Here is a 17259-nt window from a genome sequence, read left to right as displayed (position 1 = left end):
CATAGTCTTCTCCTGGGTCAGAGAATGTAACCACTCTCTTGACCCACTGCCCAATCACACAGCATCAAGGTGTAGGCATTCATGAAAACCAAGTCTCCTGCCACAGGCTCCATGTGACCACATTCAACCTATTAGGAGTCAGAGTACCGTGTTTCCCCAATTATAAGACCTACCCCGAAAATGAGCCCTCCCCTTACTGTGTAAGATTCCTCTAAAATAAGCCCTCCCCTGAAAATAAGCCCTATTGAGATTGCTACTGTAGTGAAGGCGATTCCCTGTGCTACACGCTACATTACAGTACCCTCTGTATGCACCATCTCCCCCCTCCCTCCCCCCGGTGAAATGCACGCCACGCTCTGAGCTGCATCCAATCAGAGCTGCAGCAGTGAGAGCATCATCCTGTTCTTTATTGAATTCATTATTGAATAAAGGTACATTTTTTTGTTCACATTTACCTGTTTATTAAAATTGCTGTCAATGTTCATTAAAATAAGCCCTCCCCTGAAAATAAGCCCTCTGGTGTTTTTCTGTCCAAAAAATTAATAAGACAGTGTCTTATTATCGGGGAAACACGGTATATTTTCAAATCAAGGAAGGTTCTCAGAGTCTCTTAAGCCTATCAAAGGGCCTAATGGCAGAGAAGATCTTTAAATTTGTATTTCCATTACACAAGGTCACACAGCTAGTAAGTATTAAGTGTCTGAGGTCAGATTTGAACTCAAGTCCTCCTGATTCCAGGGCCCATGTTCTATTCACTTTGCCACCTAGCTGTCCCCTAAAATTAATTTATCAAATTAAGTTATATTTATATAATTGATATATTAATCATATATTATAATTAATAATATATTATAGATACACAATTATGATTAATATATCATTCTATTATATAATTAATATAAATTAAATTTAAATTAGTTGATTTTTTAAAAATATTAATTTACTTGTTTTTAGTTTTCAACATTCACTTTCACAAGATTTTGAGTTCCAAATTTTCTCCCCCTCCTTCCCCAAGATGGTGTGCATTCTGATATAGGCTCTACATATACATGCATATTAAATATATTATAATGGCTTTATGACTGAGAAAGAAAACTCAGACGACTTTGATTAGTCTAAGAAAGTTGTCTCCTTTTTCCTATCTGATAAAGAAGGAATTATTCCTTTCTAACTAGGATACATTCTTTACTTTGTAACAAGTGATAAGTATCCTCTTTGGTTGCTATAAATGCTTTTTCTTTCTAGAAAACTTATCTGCTCAGTAATAAGCACATCTTTTTTTGTTGCTTTCTCTGGCTCTAGCTGTTTTGGGAGGGAGAATGTGTAAATGTTATCTGCCAAATTACACCCCCCCACACACACACACACCTCCCCAGCATTTAATGGGAGAGTATGTCACATTCAGTGAATAAACTGCAATTTTCCTGTCTTTCTCTTTCCTGTGCTGGTTAATTGGCAGTAGCTAGACAGGATCCAAAGAAAATTCATGAAACAATTTGAAATACCAAGATATAATGGAAAAAATATACATTTTGGTTTTTCAAGTCATGGGTTTCTGTCATTTACATAAATAAATCTTGTAGCCATAGAAGAATGTGAATAATAAGCCACATTTACATACAATTTCCTTTCCTTACAATATTGCTTTGGAGCAGATTACCACCCAGGTGGAGCAACTATTTTTTTTCATTGCAAACTTAGACACCAAAGTAAGCATTTCAACGTACAAAGGGGGGGGGAGGCGTGTGCAGGGGGGGAGGAAGATTATATATAAAAGTACAAATCTCTATTACATACAGCTAACGTTTCCTTTAAGCATATAATACATCCAACATATAACTTTCAAAGCTGTCCTGCTTCTCTGTTTCTTTCTGGATTTCCTTCTGTACATTTAAAAAGAAAAATGCTTCAATGATCCTCTTTTCTTTCTTTTCTTCTCCCTCCTTCCCTCCCTCCCTCCCTCCCTCCCTCCCTCCCTCCCTTCCTTCCTTCCTTCCTTCCTTCCTTCCTTCCTTCCTTCCTTCCTTCCTTCCTTCCTTCCTTCCTTCCTTCCAGCATACTTATGACAATTCCTTCCAAACCCTCACTAGAAAAAAAAGAAAAGAAAAAAACCATTGTAAGAAATACACAGTCAAACAAAATATATTCCCACATTAGCCGTATCCAAAAATATGTCTTATCCTACACCTTGAGTTCATCACCTGTCTGTCAGGCAGTTATTTATGTGAAATAGCATTATTGCAATGCATTTATCTTCATTTTGCAAGTGAAGAAATTGAAGTTTGGAGAGATTAAGCAACTAATTAAATTGTCTCTCTCCACCACATTGAATAAAAACAAAACCAAAAATAAATAAATCCTTATTATAAACTTGCAAGTCCAGTAAAACAAATTCCTACACTGTCTATATGTATCTCTCTCTGCATTTTAAGTTCATCACCTCTCTGACAAGAGGTGAGTGGTGGTTTGGGTTTTTTTTTTTTATCTTCAGTCTTCTGGACTGGCTTTTGCCATTGTGCTAAGCAGAGTTCAAGTCTTTCAAAGATGTTTTTCTCTATAATATTGCTATCATTATATTAATTGTTCTGCTAGTTTTGCTCACTTTGCTCTGCATCAGATCATAGAGGTCCTCCAAGTTTTCTCTGAAGTGTTCTTTCTGATGACACAACAATATTTCATTATATTTGCATGTCATTAGCCATTCCCCAGTAAGAAACTCCCTTATTTTCCAATCTATGTTTATTACAAAGAGAGCTACTAGAAATATTTTTGCACATATAGATCCTTTACTTCTTTCTTTGGTCTCTTTGAAATGTTGGCCTCATTGTGGTATAGCTGGATCCAAGGATATCTTCAATTTAATCACTCTGTGCAGAGTTCCAAACTGCTTTTCAGATTCACAGTTCGTGTGAATTGTGAACAGTCCATGTTTGCCTAAGTGAGTCTATTTTTCAGGAAGATTTAATCACCTAGTCTTATAAATTGAAATTTAAACAAAAACCAGTGTACCTTTACCAAATATCTTTATGATTACCTAACAATTCCTGTTGATAAGGACACCACATGTTTCAACAGAGATTTATGGTGGAATTGAAACAGATTGATAACAACTAGGAAAATTATGATTGGCTTCATGGAATGGGTGGCACTTAACCTGGACATTGAAGAAATATTCTGAGAATTGGGGGTCAGGAGAGGGTACATTCCAGAGTGTTTACTGATAATCTTATTGAGCTGAACCATATTGTGGGGACTGTGTATGATAGGGGAATGGGACTGGAAAGGGAGATGGGAACCAGATTGCAAAAGGTATTAACTATCACACTGAAAACTTTTTATTTTCTCTGAGGTACAAAAGGAGAATAACTGGTGATTTCTGAGCAGTGGAGTAACATGGTCAGAACTGAGAGAATTCTATCATGCATACTGGCTGTGCTCTAAATTGGACATTCCATCTCTCACCCCTGGGTCTTGCAATAGATTACCTTCCTACCTATGAAGCACATTCTCTTCAGCCTCTTATAATTCTTGGGTACCATCAGGATCCTTCTCTTCAATTCAATTTCAAAGCCATGTATTAAATGCCTACTATGTACAAGGCATTATGAAGAAGAAACAGTCCCTGCCTTCAAGGAGCTTGCAATCTAATGGGGAAAGACAACACGAAAAAACAAACTGAAAAGGAAGAAAGGGGGCATGATCACCAGAGGGGTCCATGGAAACAAGCAGATGGAAAATGGAGTCACTTGAAAGACTGTGAGTCCTCTATAAAGGAAGGCTTTGGGAGGAGTTTCATCTTCCAGCTCTCCAATCAAGCAGGAGAGGCAATTGAGTGTGAGCTGAGAAGTTAAAATCTTACAGAGTGGCTCTCTCCCAGGCCATCATCCCTCCCCACAGTGCTCTCTCTTACATTCCCCACCTTTACCTCTAGGTGAATCACTCAAAATATACACTTGACCTCTTCCTATGAGTCTCTTGTCCCTTTATCATGTTCCCAATTGTGCCTTGCCAAGCTTCAGCCTTGGATCACTTCCACCATTTACTACTTTTATTCCATAGATGTGCTGCTGAATGAAGGTGGAGAAAATCATCCTAACTGGATCATTACAAATTTATGTTATGTAATCTCGACTGGTCCCCAGTGCTGCTGAGCAATACTTCTATACCTCTCACATCCACTCTCGCTATCCCACCCTCCACAGTGGCTCTTCCAAACTTTTTCATCCCTCTTCAAACCTTCCAAGGCTCTTCCTCCCCCAGCCCTTTCAAATGAGAACCTTGTCTCATATTTTACGAAAAAAAATCAAAGCCTTTCACTGAGAGCTCCCTCTTCTTCCTGCCCTATCTCACATCACCCCTGTCTCACATGACAAGGTGGCCTTTCTCCTTTTCAAGGTCAACTTCTCTAAAGTACAAAGTGATTTTATTTCATCTCCATGTACAAGTGACCCCATTACATTGTACCTTCTCCAGCAGATTGACCACTTGATGATCTAATCAGTGAACACTTACTGAGTACCTACTGTGTGTCAAGCACTGCGCTAAGCACTGGGGACATAAAAAGGGGCAAAGAGAGCTCCTGACTTCAAGGAGCTTTCAATCTACTAGGGGAGACAACCTGCAAACAAATATATACAAAGTAGGCTGTATGCAGGATAGACAGGAAAAAATTGAACTGGAGAAGGCACCTATTATAAATGGCCTTTTTGAAGAGTTTAGCTAGAAGAGGCAGAAAAGATATAGGACAATAGCAGGGAAGAAAAGGGCAAGTGAGGGTTGTTTTTTTTTTTCAGGATGGGGGAGATATGGACATGTTTTTAGGCAGAAGGGAATAAACCAGTAGATAGGGAGGGATTGAAAATAAATGATAGAGGGGAGATCATAAGGGGGCAATCTGGTGGAGGAGATGGGATGGAACCCATTCCCTGGAACGGGGAGAGAGGGGTTAGCCTTGGTAAGAAGGCTATTTGTTTCCAAGGTCTTCTGATTTCACCTCTGTAACTTCTCCAGAATATGCCCTCTTTCTCTTCTCTGATACTGCCACCACCCAGGTGCAGGCCCTCATCTTCTGAAACCTGGACTATTGCAGGATCTGGCCGGTGGGTCTATCTGCCTCAAGTCCCTCCACACTCTTATCCATTTTCTATTCAGCCACCAAAGTGATTTTCCTAAAGCACTGGTCTGATCATGTTACCTCCAGAACTCAGTAAAACTCCAATGGTTCCTGATCACCTCCAGGATCAAATATAAAAGCTTCAGTTTGGTATTCAAAGCCCTCCATGACCTATACCACTTTCCCAATCTTTTCGTACCTTGCCACCTGTCACATAGATCTGGTGACAATTACCTCTTTGCCATTCCTATGAACAAGATGCTCCATCTCCTGGCCCCAGGCATTGCCACTGGCTGTTTCCTTCACCTGGAATACTCTCTTTCCTCATCTCTACCTCTTGGCTACCTTCAAGGCCCACCTGCCCTCCCTCTAATGATCATCTCTTATTTATCCTGGATGTAGCTTGTTTGTACATAACAGCCAGGAGAGGTAATTTGCAGATAGTTCTTTGAATGCTATTATCCTCCATTACATGATGAGTTCCTTCAGAGCAGAGACTGTTTTTGTCCTTTCCTTGTATCCCAAATGCTTAGCACATAGCCTGGCCCATAGTAGGTACTTGATAAAAGCTTATTAACTGACTTGGGATTCACACACAAGTTCTCACATCAGGCAATGTGCCCATCGATGGAAGGAGGATGATTCATTTCTCCTAATATACTTATTTGGAAAAATGTTTGCATAGATCTTGTAAGTTGATGATGTCAACGTGTTTACTCACATCCATGACAATGACAGCATTGAATTTTCATGTATATTGCATTTCTTCCCCATACAGCTGTTCAGCTGATTCCACAGTGTGAAATGAGGGTTACTATTTTTTTTTAATTCTTATTAACATTTATTAAATGTTTTCTGTTTTCAACATGAGAGACAACTTTTCAAGGTGGTTAGAGACTTGTTCACGTTCATGTTCAAGGAGACCTAGGTTTTAAGTCCTAATTCTAGAACATATTCATCCTTCGAAAGGAACCTTACTCTAAGGCATCAATTCTGACAAAATCATCTTCCCCACTGGCCTACCAGAATGTGGAAAATACCAGAACAGCTTCTGTTTCTGTGCTTTGCCTTTCACGGGGTTGAATGTTTCAATTTTTTTTCTTTTTCTTTTTTTTGTGGCTTGACATTGCCTCAAGGACTCCCTCTAGTGATGGATTTCCGGTACACTGAAGTAAGTCTGCTAAACCGTCCAAGAAGCAAAGCTAAGATTTTACGGTGTGTTGAGCTAAAGATAAAAAAAGAAAAAAAATTATAATTTTACTCTGAAGCAGTCAGTATCAAAAGGACCAAAACCAGCATTCAATTAAACCACCACCTTGTTTCTATCTTGTTTCTTTAAGGTGCTAGAACAATTTGGATTTGGCTCGTGTTCCATGCAATTTCAACATCTACATTCTACCAGAAATTATGCAACTTGGTTCTACACAGTTGCAGATCTTTCCTTTAAAGTTTCTAATAGATAATGACTATGTGGCAGCAAGATCTGCTGCTGGGTCCTGAGGGGATGGGGCTCTTTTCCTCTCCCTCGGGTCTTTTCTCTGTTCCTTTTAGACTCCTTTTACTCATTTGGGGGGGGGGGGTCTCTTTACACCTTTACCCCAGAGCCTCAGGGAAAATTACTCAAAGCTTAGATTTTGGGCTTTTGTCCAGGATCTCTCCATAGCGGAGAGTAGCAGTGTACTTAAGGAACAGGTATAGGACAGCTATTTATTTTGTCCATGTGAACTAAAGGCTTAACAAAAGACTTTAATAAGCAGTAACAATAACATAAGCTGGGAGGCTGATATTTAAATATCAGGATGTGAAAAAAATTTGTGGGACTGCTGAATTGGCATCTCACCTACACCTTGGCTCTGCACTGTCCAAATAATTCTCTCCAGATTCATGTCTTCTAGCAAGCTGGGTTAAGGGGCTCTTCCTCCTTTGTGGTTATTTTTTGTATGAACATGCATCCTGATTCAGTCAGCACTGACTGAGTGACCCCGGATCTCTGGAACTCTTGAATTCACAAGGTTGCCTCCAAGGCTAGAAATATACATCTCAGGATTGCTGCTCAGTCACCTATATTTAGGGAAAAAATAAAACAGAAAAGGCAGACCCAGGTTCAGGCTCACTTAGACCAGACAATATGTTTTAACTGTCATGTACTTACAACCAAATATGCGGCTGAGTTGTGTGGGAGGTGGCAAAAGGAAGACACTTCCCTATACCTTGAGGGAGAGATTCAAATAGTCCTGCCTCTGCTGGGGAAAAAGATAGAGAAGGAGGGTGGGATCACTTCCTTTTTTAAAGCCCACTTCATTGCTAACAAAGGAATTGTTTTGTCGTCTCTTAGTGCTAAGCTCTGAGCCACACTTATACCTAGAAGTTGCTAGGGAGGCAAGCCAGAGCATGCTCCGTGGGGTGTAACACTCCTACAAGTGCAACACCTGTACTTTGTGCCTCTTAGCCTAGGACCCAGTGCTCCTGAGAGCTGCCCACCTGCCTCAGATATTCTGAGAATCATTTCCTAGTACACCCAATACTCTAGACTCAAATACTCAAATGACCCCTTACCTCATTTATGTCATATTCCGTCCATGTCTGACCCTCCTGTAGGACTCCTATGAAGGCTTTAGTGGGGAGAAAACATGTTCTAGGGTAGAGGAAGAGGGATTTGATCTTTGTCCAGATGAGAGAAAAGAGAAAGGGAAATAGCAACTATACAATTAGCATGCACACACACACACACTCCCTCCCCAGATTTGAAGCTCTCCCTAAAAAAAAGATAAATCTGAATATTCTGAGGAGGAAAATCAGCTTGTCCTCCTAAGAACAGTCTAACCAAGATAAAGAAACTACCAGGTGACAGATCATCCAATGGGGGCAGAGTAAAAGAAGAGGAGGAGGAAGAAGAAGAGGAAGGAGAAGAAGAAGGAGGAGGAGGAGGAGAGGAAGAAGAAGAAGAAGGAGAGGAAGAGGAATAAGGAGGAGGAGGAGGAGAAAGAGGAGAAGAAAAATGGGAGTAGTTGGTGCTTTGGGGTACTGAGGCAAGTATTTGTCATCTTGGTATCAACAACAAAGAGGTTTGTTATCTTTCTACAGTATGTGTCCAAAGCATGACCAAGAACCTCCAAGACTTGTCCAAAAGGATGACAACTATTTGCTCCTGATCATTCAAGTGACACTTCCAGAAGGAACCTTGGAAGTACTGCCAATCATGATGGAAAATGCTATCTATACCCAGAGAAAGAATTGTGGGGACAGCTTGGTGGCACAGTGAATATAGAGCACCGACCCTGATGTCAGGAGGACCTGAGTTCAAATCCGACCTCAAACACTTAACACTTACTTGGGCATTTACTTGGACCTTGGGCAAGTCACTTAACCCCAATTGCCCTGCCTTCCCCCTTCCAAAAAAAAAAAAAAGAGCAAGAATTATGGAGTCTGAATGCAGATTGAAGTATACTATTTGCTCTCTCTCTCTCTTTTGTTTCTTCTTTCTTGGGGTTCATTCCTCTGGTTATAATTCTTTGCAACATGACTAATGTGAAAATAATGTTTAATATGCATATATATGTAGAACCTATATCAGATTTTGTGCTGTATTGGGGAGAGGAAAGAAGGGGAGAAAATTTAAAACTCAAAAGCTTGTGGAACTGAATGTTGAAATCTAAAAATAAATAAATATATTTTTTTAAAGTACTGCCAAGAGTTATGAAGTCTTGGCCAAGAAACTGAAGACCAAAATTACATAGGTTGTGTTTTCCTCACTTTTGCCAAGTGAAGGCAAGAGCTAAAGACACAGGAAAACAAAATTTTTTCCTAACTGACTAAGAAGGTAGTGTCTGAGAATGGAATTTACATTTCTGGATCATGGTTTACAGCATAAGTTAACAGGTTCCTGGCCAGAGATGGAGCATGCCTAAGAAAAAATGGTAACAGTGTTTGTCAGATGTCTTGTAAATCTAATCAAAAGAATTTTAAGCTAAGGGGTGGCTAGGTGGCGCCGGCCTGGAGTCAGGAGGATCAGAGTTCGGTTCTGGCCTCAGACAGCTAGCCGTGTAACCTTGGGCAAGTTACTTAACCCCAACTGCCCTCCAATAGGCAAAAAAAAAAAAAGTAAATTAAAAGAACTTTAAGCTAAAAAGGATTGAGGTGTGAGAATGAGTGTATGTCCCTCAATTTAGATACCATAGAGAGTAATAAAAAAGAGAAGGAAAATGCTAGTAGTAGACAAATGCCCAAAGTTTAGGGAATGAAAATGAGGGATTTTAATGCAAGGGGACAAACTTGACCTTATAGGTATCACTGAAACTTGGTGAAATGAAAACCATGCCTGGACGGTGCTCTGGATAGGCATATTTTTTTTCAGAGGGTTGGGGTAGCATTGTATACTAGGAATTACAATGTAAAGATATGCAGGAACCAGAGTAGGGAAACATGACAGAGAATATTTGGGTAAAGGTCAAAGGAGGGAGAAATGAAAGTGACTTTGTCACTGAAGTATACCATTGGCTTCCTTCATCAGTCCATTTGAACTATTTGGACAGAAGGAGGAAATAGATGAGGAGTTTGAAAAACAAATCACAAGCCTGGCCCTGAGGCATGACATAATACTCATTGGTCACTTCAATTATCCAGGCATCTATTGGTGTCCTCTCTCTGGCAAAAGCAAATAATTTCATGACTAATAATTTTATATCTTGCCTTAGTGATAATTTCATCCTTCAAAAAGCAGATAACAGTCTCAGAGAAGGAGGTTGAAGAGAGGGATAGGATTTGAAACTCAAAATTTATTTTTTTAATCAAATACTTTATTAACTTCTAGTTTACCATTTCCACAAGATTTTGAGTTACAAATTTTCTCCCCATTTTTCCCCTACCCACCACCCCCGAAATAGCAGTCCCACAAGATATTCCCTCTTCCAATCTGCTCTCTCTCATATCTTTTCCCATACCCCCTCCAACTTTCCAGTAGGGAACGGTGGATCTCTATGCCCCAGTGCCTGTATATCTTATCTCTCAGTTACATGTAAAATAATATTAATAATACATTTGATTTTAAAACTTTGAATTCCAGATTCATTCCCTTCCTCCCTTGTCACCCACCCTTACTGGGAAGATAAGCAATTCAGTATAGGTTGTACAGGTGTAGCTATGCAAAACATTTCAATAGTGGATATATTGTAAAAGACTGACTATATTTCCCTCCCTCCTATCCCACCCCACTTGTTCAATTCTCTGCTTTGATCCTGTCCCTTTTCAAAAATGGGTGCTTCCAATTTCCCTCCCCCCAGCCTTCCCTCCCTTCCATCATCCCCCCTCTCATCTCCTTCCCCCCTACTCTCCTGGAGGGTGAGATACCCTATTTAGTGTTTATGTCATTCCCTCCCTAAGCCAAATTCAATGAGAATAAGGTTGACCCATTCCATTTTTGCCTTCCTGTTCTTCCCCTCCATTGTAACCATTTTCCCTTGCCTCTTCTGTATGAGATAGTTTACCCCCATTCTGTCTCTCCTCATCTCCTCTCATTATATTTCTCTCTCACCTCTTAATTTAACCTTGTAATTATCATCCCTTCCTACTAAATTGTTCCTGTGCCCTCTATCTATGTGTACCTGTACACATATATACACACATTCACATATGTATTCGTATGCCCATATGCCCTCCTATATAGACATATATATGTATGTGTATACACACGTGCACACGCACACACACATTTCTATTTCCTTCAACTATTCTCATACTGAGAAAAGTTTCATAAGTTACAATGATCATTTTTCCATGTAGGGATGTAAATAGTTCAACTTTGATAAGTTCCTTGTGGTTTCTTTTCCCTATTTACCTTCTCATGCTTCTCTTGCTTCTTGTATCTGAATGTAAAATTTTCTATTCAACTCGGGTTTTTTCATCAAGAATGCTTGAAAATCCTCTATTCCACTGAATGACCAGATTTTTCCCTTGAAACATGATACTCAGTTTTGCTGGGTAGGTGATTCTTGGTTTTAGTCCCAGCTGCTTTGACCTCCAGAATTTCATATTCCAAGCCCTTTGATCCCTCAGTGTAGAAGCTGCCAGATCCTGTGTTATCCTTATTGTGTTTCCACAATATTCAAATTGTTTCTTCCTGGCTGCTTGTAATATTTTCTCCTTGATCTGGGAACTCCACAACCTGGCTATAATATTCCTAGGAGTTTTCTTTTTGTGATCTTTTTCAGGAGGTGATCAGTGGATTCTTTCAACCTCTATTTTGCCCTCTGGTTCTAAAACATCAGGGCAATTTTTCTTGAGAATTTCTTGAAGGATGATTTCTAGGTTCTTTTTTTGATCATGGCTTTCAGGTAGTCCAATAATTTTAAAATTATCCCTCCTAGATCTATTTGCCAGGTCAGTGGTTTTCCCAATGAGATATTTTATATTGCCTTATATATTTTTTTCATTTATTTGGATCTGTTTAATAGTATCTTGATTTCTCATAAAGTCACTAGCTTCCATTTGCTCCAATCTAATTCTGAAGGAATGATTCTCTTCAGTGAGCTTTTGAGATTCTTTTTCCATCTGGCAAATTTGACATTTTAAGGCATTCTTCTCCTCATTGCATTTTTGAGCCTCTTTTGCCATTTGAGTTAGTCTATTTTTAAGGTGTTATTTTCTTCAGTCAGGTTGTTGACTCTCATTTCATAATTTTGCATCATTTTCATTTCTCTTCCCAATTTTTCCTCCACTTCTCTTATTTGGTTTTCAAAATCCTTCTTAAGGTCCTCTATGTCCTGTAACCAGCTTGTATTTTTCTTGGAAGCTTTTGGTGCAGGAGTTCTGACTTCACTGTCTTCTTCCTGTTCCATGCTTTGATCCTTTTTGTCCCCAAAATAGGAGTGTAAAGTTGGGTTTCTCTGCTTGTTTTTCTTCCCCCATTTGTTTATGTTGCCACTCAATTACTTGACTTTTGGGCTTTTTGCCACAGTAGGACTCTACCACCAGACAGGGGAGCTTTGTCCTTATTGCTGGGGATTTCTCAGCTGCCGAAGGTATTAGTTGGGTACCCTCTCTGAAGCCTCCACATGCTCTGGCAAGCTGGTTACACACCCCAGGACCTCCATCCTAGACAGTGATCCAGATCCAACAGGTTAAAGCAAGAGCAATTACCCCTCATACTGGGTGCTTGATCTGCCTACAATCTGCAGGCCAGGAGCTGAAGCAGCCATGTGGCTGCAGCTGCATGGCCGCTGTGCCTCAGAGGGTTCTCACCCTGGGGGCAAAGGCCAACCACACTCCAGAACTACTGGAGCCCAAAGTCCACATTGCACTGACCTCTTACTTTGTCCTTAGCATCTATGGGTTGATAATTCTGGAAACTGCCACAGCTGCTGGTGATCTGAAGTCCCTCTAGCTGGCAGCTGGTCAGGCTGCCCACCTGGGCTTGGGTGGGGCTAGGGTCAGCTGTGGCTCCCAAAGCACTGTGCTGGATGCTTCCTGCAAACCTGCCAGGCTGTCCTCAGCAGGAGGTTAGCTTCTCAGTGTCATTTTGTGGGTTCACTGAAACTCAAAATGCAAAAAAAAATAAGAATGTTACAAATTGTTTTTACATGTAATTGGGGAAAATATTTTTTTTAGAATAAGGTAGTAGACCATTTTTTAAAATTAAATGCTTACTATGTGTCAGTTACAGTGGTAAGAAGTAGGGATACAAATACAGGCAAAAAGAAAAGTCCCTGACCTGAAGAAGTTTATAATCTAATGGTATAGGACAACACATAAAAGGGAACTGAGAAGGTAGGGAGAAGGGACTATTCACAAGGGCATGATGGTAAAGAGTCAGAAGCATAGCAGGGAGGGGAATGAAGCATGGCCAGCCCAAGCCCTACCCCCCCAAATGGAAGCATAGGAAGAAACTGACCAATGGGAGAAGGGGGCCAATATGGTAGAAGGAAGTTCTGGAGACAGAGATAAAAGGCAGTTGAATAATGGTGGTAAAGTCCTTGAACACCAGAAGCACAGCTTGAAAAGGAAAAAAGGTAAAGGAATAAACAAAGAGAAATTCTATTCTAGATTGGATTCCCAGTTCCTAGTATAAGAAACTTAAAGAGATGTGACCACTCCATCCAGGAGTTTGTAATGAAAGAGAGGAAATCTGGGCTCAGTTTGTCATGTACACTAGATTTTGGGAAAGCAGATTATAAAAAATTCAGAGTAAAAAAATATAGAATCTCATGGACTTTAGCTTTAGGGGAAGGTCAGTCAAGGAGAGATGGGAAACACTCAAGGATGAAATTCTGAAGTCACGAAGGGAAACAAATAACAATTAGGAAGATAAATTGGATTTTTCTGATGAAACCAATGTGGATGCAAAGGGCACTCATCGACCAATTTAGATTTTGTTAGAAAACAAAAAGAACATGTTCAGAAGCTGGAATTAAGGCCAGGAAACAGAAGGTGAATATAAGAGCAAGACACAGTCCTATTTTTAAAAAATAGCTTAGAATGAGCTGAGACTGATGAAGGAAGTAAAAGATAACAAAATGGTGGGGGCAGCCACATTTAGAGAAAAAGGGATGGGACATTTGCTTTGGGTGGATAGGATGATGGTAACTGGCCACAGACAGATGGCCAAGTTGCTTAAGTATTAATTTTGTTGCTTTTTTCTCTTTTTATGACAATGACCTTCTTACACTGGAAATAATAGAACATGACAAAAAGGGAGCTGATACCCAATGTAAGTAAGAAGAGATTAAGAGAGGACCCTTGATGAGTTCAAGTCACCTGGCCCAGAACTACTGTGTCTTCAAGTTCTGGAAGAAGGGAAAAGGGAAAGAAGGCATTCATTAAGGGCCTACTATATGCTAGGCATTGTGCTAAGTATGATACTTTACAAATATTATCTCATTTGATAAGTGGCTGATTGCTGAACCACTGCCCATGATATTTCAAAGCTCTTGGAGAATAAGAGAGGCACCCTGGTATTGGAGACGGGTCAATGTTGTGCTGATTTTCGACAAAGGAAAGAGAAAAGAGGATTATATGCATTGTACAAATGAGCCAAGCAGGGCCCAGAGAGGTTTAATGGGTTGCATCATGGCTAGGATGTCTCCTCTATCTGCCCACAACTGACAATAGTTGGAATAGACTCTTTTTACTTTTGTTGTTCAGTCGTTTTCAGTCATGCCTGACTCTTCCTGACCCCATCTGGGATTTTCTTGGCAAAGATACTGGAGTGGTTTGCCATTTCCTTCTCCATCTCATTTTACAGAAGAGGAAACTGAGGCAAATAGGGTTAAATGACTTGCCCAGGGTCACAGAGCTAGTAAGTGTCTGAGGCCAGATTTTAACTCATGAAGATGAGTCTTCCTGGCTTCAGGCCCAGCCCTCTATCCACTGAGCCACCTAACTGCCACATAGAGCCACTCATATAGCAAAAAGTAAAAAGGCAAAGTCCATCAGGAGTCCATGGCTACAGATGAGATCATTTCCTGGCTGGGCTCTTCGGGTGGTGGGTGGGTGGATGGGTGGATGTTAATCTTTAAAATTCAGAATGACATAGAGCTGCAAGGCACATCATGTCAGGACCTGCACAGACACTCAGCCTGGTCAGACTTCTTTAAATCCCATTGGTTCAGATGGGGGGCCTGATATTCCTTCCCTACTGATAAAGTTGACATCTCATTGCCTAGCTGCTTCCTGCTGTGTGTTGGGGCATTCCCAAGGTGCTTCCCCCAGACACACCATGGACTCACTCCTCCCCTCCCCCCCCACCATTTTCTTGCCTTTGTAGCAAATGGATCAGCAGGATTTAGTTTAATCCCACAGCTGCTCCAGGGGCTTGGCTGAGCTCATCACATGCCTATTCCCACAGACAGAACCATAGCTTTATTTTCTTGTGTGATTCCAGCTGTGGTCTATAGGTACCACTTCTTACAAAACTCATCTAAGGCCTGAATGGAACACAGGCAGCAGGTCAAATCTCTAGCCTCTCACAGAGGGTCAAGGTCTTTTGCCTCTGCTTCAGCCTCAAAGGCACCACAATCTCATGGGATTTTCTTTTATTCTAAAATGTACTATTTTTCTGGGTTTGATTCATGGCTCTTTATAATCAATGAGCTCACTCCGGTGTCTTCATTATTCATTGTTTCAGTCATGTCCAACTGTTTGTGACACCATATGGAGTTTTCTTGGCAGAGATACTGAAATGGTTTGCCATTGCTTTTTCCAGCTCATTTTGCAGTTGAGGAAACTTACGCAGAGATAGGTGACTTGCCCAGGATCACACAGCTAGGAACTTAAGTAATTACTGCTTGTTTGTCCCTGGACAAGTCAATTAGCCTCTCTAGCCCTCGATTTCTTGACCTATAAAATGAATGTATTGGACTGAATGACCTGTAATATCCCAATTGAAGATCTATAATCCTATAAAGCCTTGTAGTAAGAATAGCAACAGCTGAGCTGAGGTAACCAATGTGTCTGTCGTACTTCCAGATCTTCACTAGGTCACCCCAGACACCAGACACCAACCTCAATTTCCAGACTGTCTAGGTCAGCTTCATTACTCTCTTCCACATGTCGGAGGGTCGGAGTGTACTTACTGAGCCAGCAAAGTCATCACCGTGTTACCCTCTTTCAATATGTCAATTGCTCCTTTATGCATCCTGAACCACGTTTCATCCTCATTCATTAAGGATGAGAATATAGGTTAATTGGCACTTACTGCTGTCATACAAGGTGAGAACAGTGCTGAAGACAGACATTTGTCCAGGTGGCATTTTAAATAGTAACACCCTAGAATGGGTCAGTAAGCTTCCTGTTGTCATTACAAGGTGAGAACAGTGGTAAGGACACACATTTGTCTGGGTAACATTTTAAATAGGAACACCCTAAAGTGGGTCAGTAAGAATGAATGGTGACTTTATGTCTTCTCTCGGGCGAATGCATGTGACTGTCCTGTTACCTCTGATCCAGAAACAACAGAAATAAGAGTTTAGAAAACATTAAATGTGCGCTTCTCTTTGACCTGGTGACCCAACATCTTCACTGTCCTGCCCTGTGATGAAGACCTCTAATAGCTTATAGTGGACAGCCCAAGGCATATGACTTTCCCCAAGGACATATTCAGGGCAATAGAACATAGACATGAGGAAAGTTTCCCAGAAAACCAGATTTCCCAGAACTAACTCAATCATAGAATCTCAAACTTGGAAAGGATGTTGGCAGCTAACTCCTTCCTGAGAAAGAACCCATTCTTTTCTTGCAAATGTTCAGTGATGGGAAGCCTGTTTTTTTCCAATGGAGTTCATTCCACTTTAGGACATTTTTAAACCTAATGTGCCTCTTCCCTCTCCATCACCTCCCATATCCAATCAGTTACTAAGTCTCACATCCCTCAACTTTCCTTCACCCACAGGCCCACCACCTACTTTCCATGTCCCACATGGCGGCAGCCTCCTAATTGGACTCACAGCTTCCCACCTCCCCTCCCCACTATGATTTATCCTTCATCCAGCAAAACAATCTGCCCAAAGCATAACTTGACCATGTGACTCTTCTCCTCCAGAAACTTGCCTCAAGAGCCAAATTCAAATTTCTCAGTTCCTCCTTTAAAACCCTTCACAGTCTAGCTTCAACCTGCCTTCCCAGGTTTATTGTGCAGTATTCTCCTCCATATGTGCTTTCTTACAGCCAAAAAATGACTCGTTGTTGCTCCCTGTAATGGACACTCCATTTCCCACCACCCTGCCTTTGCATAGACTGTCCTCCAAGACAAACAGGAGTCAAAGAGTTCTTTAAACCCTTTGAATTTGCCATCTAGTTATTGGATATATATGCTGTGGGAGGCGATGATGGAAAGAAAAGTCCCAAAGAATTTGTAAAAGCACCCATTGTGTCTGCAAAAAAACCCACAAACAATGTTGGTGATTGTTGATTGGGGAATGGCTGAACATAGCCATAGTATGTGGATGCAATTGAATATTCTCAAACCATAACAAACAATTAATGTGAGAAATTGAGAAATGTGGGAGACTTGTGTTAAGTGATGCAGAATAAAAAGTGTATAACCAAGAGAACAAAACACATGCATACACACACATACACATATATGCACATATACATACACGCACACACACACATACACATACACATACACATACACATACACATACACATACACA

At 40.6% G+C, this 17259-nt stretch overlaps 1 protein-coding gene and 1 long non-coding RNA gene across 2 annotated transcripts in view; both read right to left on the bottom strand.

Moving 5' to 3' along the window:
- Positions 1-17259, bottom strand: part of CAT (catalase) — a 178302-nt gene that overhangs the window by 68044 nt on the left and 92999 nt on the right. The window lies entirely within an intron of this gene.
- LOC138163423 (uncharacterized) lies at positions 5720-7470 on the bottom strand. Its single transcript, XR_011168880.1, has 3 exons — positions 7266-7470; positions 6954-7174; positions 5720-6338 (listed from the first exon to the last, which is right to left on the bottom strand). It is a non-coding gene; the product is annotated as an uncharacterized lncRNA (long non-coding RNA).

The sequence above is a fragment of the Petaurus breviceps genome, unplaced genomic scaffold (genome assembly GCF_028583685.1).
Source record: "Petaurus breviceps papuanus isolate PSGF00001 unplaced genomic scaffold, PetGlider_PUasm1.0 188, whole genome shotgun sequence".
In the NCBI taxonomy this organism is placed as follows: domain Eukaryota; kingdom Metazoa; phylum Chordata; class Mammalia; order Diprotodontia; family Petauridae; genus Petaurus; species Petaurus breviceps.
This window is presented reverse-complemented; position numbering and strand designations above follow the sequence as displayed.